This window comes from Myotis yumanensis, unplaced genomic scaffold (assembly GCF_028538775.1).
Source record: "Myotis yumanensis isolate MYYU_CA2020_CCGP unplaced genomic scaffold, mMyoYum1.0.hap1 SCAF_1, whole genome shotgun sequence".
Classification (NCBI taxonomy): Eukaryota; Metazoa; Chordata; class Mammalia; order Chiroptera; family Vespertilionidae; genus Myotis; species Myotis yumanensis.
Window position 1 is genome coordinate 176725942 of NW_027223752.1, and position 9342 is coordinate 176735283.

The 9342-nt window shown below is 38.8% G+C and overlaps 1 pseudogene; it reads right to left on the reverse strand.

Annotated features, from left to right (window-relative positions):
- Nucleotides 1–1668: 1668 nt before the first annotated feature.
- On the reverse strand, nucleotides 1669–2197 carry LOC139006565 (cytochrome c oxidase subunit 5A, mitochondrial-like; annotated as a pseudogene).
- Nucleotides 2198–9342: the final 7145 nt, after the last annotated feature.

A 9342-nucleotide genomic window follows, 5' to 3' on the forward strand; every position in this document is an offset into this window, starting at 1 on the left:
AACATTTACTAACATTCCCTTCCAATGGTTTTAGGAGAAAAGACATCAAAATTTCAACTGTTAGAAAACTATGGTACACCTACACAATGGAATACTACTAGTATGCTGCTGTAAAAAAGAAGGAATTCTTACCATTTACAACAGCATGGATGGAACTGGAGAGCATCATGCTGAGCGAAACAAGCCAGTCAGAGAAAGATAAATATCACATGATCTCACTCATTTGTGGAATATAATGAACAACATAAACTGATGAACAAAAATAGAACCAGAGTCAAAGAAGCATTGAACAGACTGTCCAACCTATGAGGGAAGGCAGCGGGGTGAGGGGGTAAGAGATCAACCAAAGGACTTGTATGTATGCATATGGGCATAACCAATGGACACAAATGGGTGGGGAGGAGAGGGAAGGGCATGTGCTGCAGGGTGGGGTTGGCCGGGGAGAGGTCAATAGGGGAAAAAGGAGACCCATGTAATACTTTAAAGAATAAAGAATTTAAATTTAGCCGAAACCGGTTTGGCTCAGTGGATAGAGCGTCGGCCTGCGGACTGAAAGGTCCCAGGTTCGATTCCGGTCAAGGGCATGTACCTGGGTTGCGGGCACGACCCCAGTGGGAGATGTGCAGGAGGCAGCTGATTGATGTTTCTCTCTCATCGATGTTTCTAACTCTCTATCTCTCTCCCTTCCTCTCTGTGAAAAATCAATAGAATATATTAAAAAAAAAAAGTTTAAAAAAAAAAGAATTTAAATTTAAAAAATGGAAAAAATAATTTAACATTTACAGGTGTGATTATGGGTTTTCTCCCCATTTTTATACTTTCCACACTGTGTAACAGCATATTCTGTGATAATGAGATTGGGGCATAAACTTAAACATGTTGAAAGAAAAATCTTATTTTCACTTTTCCAGATTAAAATAAACTATATAGCAAAATAAAAGTGTAAAGATACAAATGATAAAAAAAAATTTTTCACCTGAACATTAACCCTACTTTCTGAACGCTGCAGTCTGAACTGGCTTAGTAGAAGTCACTCAGGCCTAGAACCTCTTTATCCAGAAGCTGATATCCAGTATTATGGGGCTTCTAAAGACAGGATTTGTTTATTTTATTAATTCTGAAAGCCTCCAAATCTACAACAGCAAATTCTCTGATGTCTAAAGTTAGTACCACACTGTCAGGGCAGACCTGGCAGGGAAGGAAAGGAGCACTAAGAGGGGGCTGGCAACCCTACAGCACATCCTCAAGACTATCTCAGTGACCACTTTTAAACTTTATTTCACTTGTTTTGGGAAGGTACACAATTTGATCTATCCCCCAGACAACCAATTCCCTAAGCCCAGGGTTTGCTGGCCCTACCAACAAGGAAATTCTACATAAATGACTTTTAGCCTTTAGCTATTTTACCAGTCAGTGTACCCAATATGTTTATATAGCGATGACTTCCAGAAAATGTAAGTTCCCTCAGCACGTAAGGTGACAACAAAACTGTGACACAATGGACCTATAGTAAATAGTTCATTTTCTGCTCTTCAGTGCAAACACATGGAACAATACCTAATTTCAGTTCAAACTTATTTCCTTTTTATTAGCATTCAAGTTACCATGACATGGTTTGGTACTCAGTAAAGGAACACTTGTTCAAATAAGGTAATATGTTGTCATCAGTATTTCCAGGTGATTGTTTACACTCAAGTAGTATCATCATTAAATCCTTGGGAAGCCTATCGATGGGGTTTATACTTTGTCAAGGCCCAGTTCCTCTGGAGTGGAGATTCCCAGTTCATTTAAAGTTGGTTTAAGTTCCTGGATGACATGGGGTAGATTTCCTTATGCAGTCCTGCTTTGTCCTTAACAACTTCTAGGATGCAAACAGCACTAGCAAAATCTTTTAACCGTCTGCATGCCCACCAAGCAGCATCAATGATTTTGGGTTCTGGAACCAGATCATAGCCAACAAGCGTGTTCATCCCTTTACACAATTTCTGGGCATCAATATCTGGCTTGTTGAAGTATGTCACCCAGCAAGCATCCGATTCCTCATCTGTCTCATGTGACCCAGGAGAGTAGCAGCGAACTGACTGGATACCTGGCGGGCCGGGGGGGAGAGGGGGGCGGTGGGGGGTACAGGAGGCCTCAAGAGCTGGCTCAGGAGGCTGCAGCAGCTGCTACAGTGGCAGAAAGCGGCACCCAGCATAATGGCGATGGCGATGTGCAGGCTCAGAAATCTTTCTTTTTTACAGCTGCATAGTATTCCATGGTATAAATGTACCACAGCTTTTTCATCCACTCATCCGCTGATGGGCACTTGGGCTGTTTCCAGATCTTAGCTATTGCAGACCACTTCCTTAAACTGAACACCACACAAAACAACTTAGAAGAAAAATTACAGCTGTATCCTTAGCGCACACATACATGTACATGAGTGTTTTTAATATTGCTATTAAGTTTTTCTCTAGCTATTACATGGGACCTGCAAATGAAAACAACTTAGTTACATAGGTTATGGAGTAAACAAATTGCACCAGAAAGAAAATGATGAATTGAAAAGATATGCTCCTCAGTGAAGGTAAAGTTCAGGATTTAGCTTTTTTGGTGTTTGTATGTATGGGGCGGGAAGGCAGGGGGAGAAGCTGGAGGAAGAGAGAGGGATAGAGAATATGAATGAATTATAAAGGATTCATATCTTTAAAAATTGTGACTGAAAGAAAATAAGAGCATACTGAAGATTGTATGCTTGATATTGAACACACATTTTCTATAACTTTTATATGGAGAGACTGAAATACTAAACTAATCAACTAGTAACAATAAACATTTATGTAATTTGGATTTCTTTATGTAATTAGCAAGGTTTCATAAAAGTGTACCCTAACTTCTGTAGATATTCTTCCCTCCAAATAATTGGGGAGTCATTCAATTCAGCAGTTAAGTGGGAGGGAGACTTTTTACTTTTAATAATTACTTTTTTTTAGACTAGATCTCATAAATATTCAACTATCAGTTAATCAGTTATATATATTTATAATTTTTGGAGTTGTTCAGACAGGTAAATATGAGGTAAAAAACTCACAAATCCAGGGTGAGGCCAACCACTTTACAGAAGGTTGCTGTTTATTATCATAGAAGCAGGATGTTTTTCTTTCTACTTTTTCTAATATTAAGGTGATTAAAGCAATTCCACTGACTGGCCCTGGTTGTTTTAACATGGACTTTTTACAGTCAAGCAAACCCTTCCCTTTGAACTACTTCTGTTATTAGGGGAGGTGGTGATCTAAATGTTTCAAAATATACGAAAGAATTTCATTTGATTTAACTTTAAAAACACAAAAAAATGGGAGTAATCAGAACTAAGAGGCTTCCAGTTCATAAATATTATTGTGTTCAAGAAATAAAAATGTTAGGAAACCATAAACATATTGGTTTATATTCCTGAGGAGTTCCACTTTGACGTTTTTGATTGGAATTTATCTAGTCTTCATGTTTCAAATAGCAATTTTTAAGATGCCATAAAGTAAAGGAAATAACTGGTCTTTTATCTAAAGTAGACTTTAAACGGCTAACCATGAAAAACAAGTTTCATGTCAAGACTTACTTATCAATAGGAGAAACTGATTATCTTAATATTGCTACATAAGGAACTAAATCACAGGTTGTTGAAACTGGAGGTGTTATTTCAATGCGAGACTATATACTTAATTGTTTTCATGAATGTACACCTCCCACATTTAAGATTTCTAACTTGAAAAATTAACTACAAAAACTCATATGCTATCAAACCTACAATTAAAAACTTCAAAGTAAGTGGGAATAATTGAGACATGCTTAAGAAGAAAAAAAATGAGTGTAATATTTCCATTTGGGACTAAAAGCAAAGTCAAAGTAGAGAAAAGTAAATTCAATGGTTTAGAGGAAGAACATAATGAATAAAAACACACACACAACTTTTCCCATGAAAAGGAACTGCTATAAATTGACAGCTAAAAATCCTAAATTATTTCCACATTTTAGTGGTTTTAAACAGGTCACAACAAGTCAGTACTAAAATTGGGTTTCTAGAGAATTTATTATGTGACTAAATTGAGATATGAGTATCCATTGTTGAGCTGCTAAGTATTTAAGTTGATCCCTTGAAAATTAAAGTTCAAAGTCATTTTTTATGTGAACATCTAAGACCATTAATCTCAAGCAGTAAGTTATAACAGAAGGTAATGTAAACAATGTCTTCATGTATTATGGAAATAGCAATGAAAAGTTTTCTCATTTTCCTTAAGAGAAAATCCAAGGATCTCAAAAAAGAACCTTTTTTTTTTTTAATGGAATCATACAGATGAAGTATTATATTACTTAGGGTTCTCTAGAGAAACAGAACTAATTGTGTGTGTGTGTGTGTGTGTGTGTGTGTGTGGTTTGGATTTATTAGATGAAATTGATTTACATGATTTTGGAGGCTGATTAAGTCCTAATATTACAGGGTGAGTCCATAGCTAGAGACCCAGGGTGTTGATGGTGTACTTCCAGTCCAGAGGTGAGCAGGCTGGAGAAGCAGGAATTCTGGGGGAGGATCAGCTATTTTTTTTTCCTGTTCAAGCCTTTGATTGGATAAAACCCATCCAGATTAGGAAGGGTGATCTGCTTTACTCAGTCCATCTATTTAAATGGTAAACTTATCCAAAAATACCCTCACAGAAACACCCAGAATATTGTTTGACCACATATCTGGGTACTCTGGCCCAGTCAAGTTGACACACAACATTAAGCATCATAAGAATAATAAATGGAGTTTTTGGTCACAGTTTCTCCAGTCAAGTGTCCCTGCATTGAAGTGGCAGTGCAGTGGGGCAGTTATAACATGAGCTAAGCGTGAAAATGTCTGTGTTAGAATCCTGTCTCCCTAACTTATTTCCGGGTAACCCTGAACAAGCTATTGCTATGCTTTGATTCTTGAGTAGTAAATTAGCAATAATAACAGTCCCTACCTCATACTGTTGTTATTGTTGTGAAGAATAAATGAGATATTACATGTAAAGCACCTAGAAAAATAACCAACTCAGAGCAAGAACCCCCAGTAATGCACTACATTACATAAAATTCTTGGAAATAAAATTCTTTTTTACAAATAATTGTTTCACATGTTTTTCTTTTACACCTGACTTTTTAAAAAATATATATATTATTGATTTTTTTTTTAATAGAGAGGAAGGGAGAGGGATAGAGAGTTAGAAACATCAATGAGAGAGAAACATTGATCAGCTGCCTCCTGCACACTCCCCAGTGGAGAGGTGCCTGCAACCAAGGTACATGCCCTTGACCGGAATCGAACCCGGGACCCCTCAGTCTGCAGGCCAACACTCTATTCACTGAGCCAAACCAGTCAGGGCTTACACCTGACTTTTTAAGTTTCATACAATAGTCCACAATTTTTCACTTGCTCCAACTTTTTTTTTTCTGCTAAGTGTTCAGTAGCACATACAGTAAAACCCCTCTAAACATGTTGACACATTTATAACACAAATATATCTTATACGGACATTGATCAAGTAGCTTTAAGTGGCTGTTATCGGCCATCAAGAGAAACAAAGACAAGTAAGAAGAGTTAGACGTTCTTCTTTCTCAAAAATGCTTGGTTCAACTGAGGAAGTAAATTAATATACAGGACTTGAAACAAGAATTAGAAACAATTCAAGACAGTCAAGTACAGTAGGGACACGAATTCCTGATCTTCCCTGCTACTCTCCAGAGCTGAGCATTTGTTAAACTGGATGTTGGGTTTTGTTTTTGTTGAATTAGGAGAACGGGCAAAGTAAACCGCAAGCTTAAAAACAATAACTACAAAGCCAGACCCGCTGGTAGATCAACATAATAAAGAGGAGGGAGAGGGAGGAAGAAAGGAGGTGGGGAAACAAAATTTTTTGAATTAAACATCCAGGGTGAGTGGGTGGTAGTAAAACAAAGGTCTGGAGAAGCTACAAAAGTGTAGGGTGTTCAAATGGGTGGGCTGCCCTATTCTTTTACAAGTCCTCCTATCTCTTCTGTTTTATGGCTCACCCCTGGCTTCATCTTATTCTGATTTTGCTGAATCCTGTTGCTGCCTCGCTCTACTTGTACTTGTCCCCTCATTTCTTTGAGCAGACTCCTGGGTTGACTTCCTCCGGGCTCAGTGCAGTCACTAATCTGTGTTGTGGAGTAAATTTTTGGTCTGACCTCAGGAATGACCTTCCTCATGGGGCTCCTCAACTGGGGCCAGCCCAGGCTGGGCAGGAAGCTGAGTGCCCAGACTTTTACCTTCCGAGCCCTGGCCCCAGGTGTGTTGGGTGTCAGAGAGTAAGAACAAAGGTTAATGTTAATTACTTAATATTGTACAGCAATGATACCTTGCATTTATTGTTACTGTAGCATAGTTACAATTGTTTTTCTTATATATTACGATAAGACATATAGCAATTTAGGATGATTCAAGGTGACAGAAGCCGAAGGGCAAAAGATTATGATAGTCAATTGGTGAATTACTAAGGCTTGTAAAAGGAACTGGTCTGAATGGAAATTGGTGCGTGTCAGAGAGTTGCCTATAAAGAGAACCAGCAAGCTCTGGTAACCACAACGGACAACGGTACTATAACTAGGGGCAGTCAAGTGTGACTTTGAGGTTTTATAACAGGTAATGGCTGGACTGTTTTATAACAGGTCACATGTGATGGGGACTAAAGCTGATGCAGTAAAGTTTGTGCTCCCCACGGCAGAATTGGGATTATGTTGGAGATAGAAAACAAGACAAGCAGACGTATATGAATATCTTTCTAAACATTTGCTGATACCACATGATGAGAACAGCTCCCTCCATTGAGGGAAAGTGAAAACAATGTTATTGCATGGATGCAATACCTCCATCCAAACAATTCCTGACTTTTTAAAAAAATACACGATGGTTTCTAAAATTCCCCCCAAGGGAAGACAGTAAATTCTAAGTTGACCTTTTGCATGTACTGTCACTTAAAGATGTTTCTGGACTTCTTGGAGGGGGACAGTTTGTTTATATAAGGGAAATGACTTTGGATCGTCACCTACTGTGTGCATGAATGTTTATCTTGTATTCAGGTTGCAGGAGTACATGTGAGCTCATGCCTAAGAGTGTCTGTTACACAGTACAATAAGCTAGGTCACGGGAGAATTGATTTCACAAACTAGGAAAAATCAGAAGTTCTGCCAAGCCAGGACTGACTTTTCTGAAATGCTGACATTGATTCAGTGCATTAGAGGACTGAGGAATGTGTATGCTAATTAAAGTAAAATCTTTGAAGGTTTAAATATTGCTCTCAGGTTCCAGGGCTGTCCGACAGCAGCAATTTTATAATGAAATGCCATTTGCTGGGTTTAACTGGAAGTTACTTCTTTTCATGATCAAAGAAATTCATTTAAACATACATCTATTTTAAGAGATTTCAAAGTGACATTTATGACATGCTCCTATGTGAAAGGCTGTCTGTTGGGGACTGGCTAAGGGGGATGGTTTTTTTAAATGCCATTCTTCTGCAGTGTAAACAGGAAAGACTTGGAGTGGGTGGATTAGTCAGAGGATGGAACAGGGCAAGCGTTTGGGGATGGAGCCTTGTTATGAAAGCCGAAGTGAGAGAAATAACATTTCTTGGCTCAGTTCCCAGTATTGTTTGCTGGACACAATTTGCGTGTGAACTGAGCAGCGTTCACACCCAACAATTCCGTTTTTTTTCTAATCAACTGGTGGTGCATTTCAGTTTCTATGTGACATTGCTTTGGAAATTAAACCCCCAAAGGGCTGTCTTAGCCTTTGGTATGCTTGCCGAAAGAGCAGAAACCCCACTGAAGAGCCTCCCTATACTCCCTCCTGTCATCTGTATCAAATGAATAGGTTTTGCCAAAAGCAAGCCGGCAACCCAACGTTTCCTTATTCTGCCTCAAAGACTAACGTAGTTCCCTCTGAGGGACCCAGTGTGTCCCAGAGTAATTGGCAGCGGGTTGTGAAATGGTCTTCTTCCACTGAGTACATGTAACCTGAGCAGTGTTTCCAAATCCTAAGGCCAATTTTCCATGTGCCTGAACCTCAATCTCACTAAGTTAGGCTACAGAAAAAAATGGGGAAAATAAATTACATCCAGCTGTGATCATGCTACATACCTCTCCATAACCCTAGGGATGTCTACGAGGCTCAGAGGTTTCAGAGAACATGTGAAAATCAATGCAATCTCTTTCTTGTTTACATTGAAATTCCCAGTAAGAATTTGACACTGCAACTGGGAGAAAAACAGGAAAAGCAGCCTTTGGTCGACACTTAACCTCTTTGTCGCTTTCAGTGGCTGAGTATCAGAAGGCATGACATGGGTCATTTGTTGGAAGACTTTTGGGAAAGATGTTTTTACATTTAAATGTGATGTGTTCTGTAAAATTGCTAGCTAAGATGAGCTTGATTGTAGTAAACAGTGAAGAACTGTGAGTGTGGAGGCCTAAAGACAATTGGAATATAAGGAGAACTTGCAAGTTTAATAGGTTAAATATTCTGTTAGCCAGGACAAGAACGTACACCTTAGGACATGGGAGAATACTGTCTGTGTCTAAGGAAAATACAAATGAGGTAGCTCTCAAAAACCAAAAAGACTGGAAAGATGACTCAAGCGAGTCCCTGATCCTGCTTCTGAGCTCTGGCCCTCTTCCTCTTCCTGCTCCTTGCTTTTTCCTGAACTCAGGCATAAATGAAGGGCTGAAGTCACTCCTCTAAATTTATCAGAGGAGGGAGTTAAAGAAGCTTTTCTTTTCTTTTTTTAAATATATTTTTATTGATTTCAGAGTGGAAGTGAGAGGGAGAGAGAGATAGAAACATCAATGATGAGAGATAATCATTGATTGGCTGCCTCTTGCACGCCCCACACTGGGGATCGAGCCTGAAACCTGGGCATGTGCACTTGGCTAGAATCGAACCCAGGACCCTTCAGTCCGCAGGGTGGTGCTCTACCCACTGAGCAATACTGGCGAGGCGAAGCTTTTCCATTTTTAAGTTTATAATCAGCTGTCATTGTCCTATTAATTGTTTTTTCATGTACACAAATATTTGTCTTTCTTAATAAGTTAGGAATCACCATGATCAGACTATCATTAAATGTTGTCGACTAAAGTCATAGTTTCTTCTTAGTTCTTTCTCAAGTTAACGTGGGAGAAGGCTATTTGAGAGAGGTTGCAAAGCCTCCTCCTCACTATCAGGCATGCTATCGAATTAGGAAAAGCTGCCATGACCAAATACCATATTTCTTTTTTTTTTCCTTGTTAATCCTCACCTGAGGATAATTTTTCATTTATTTTTAGAGATAGTGGAAG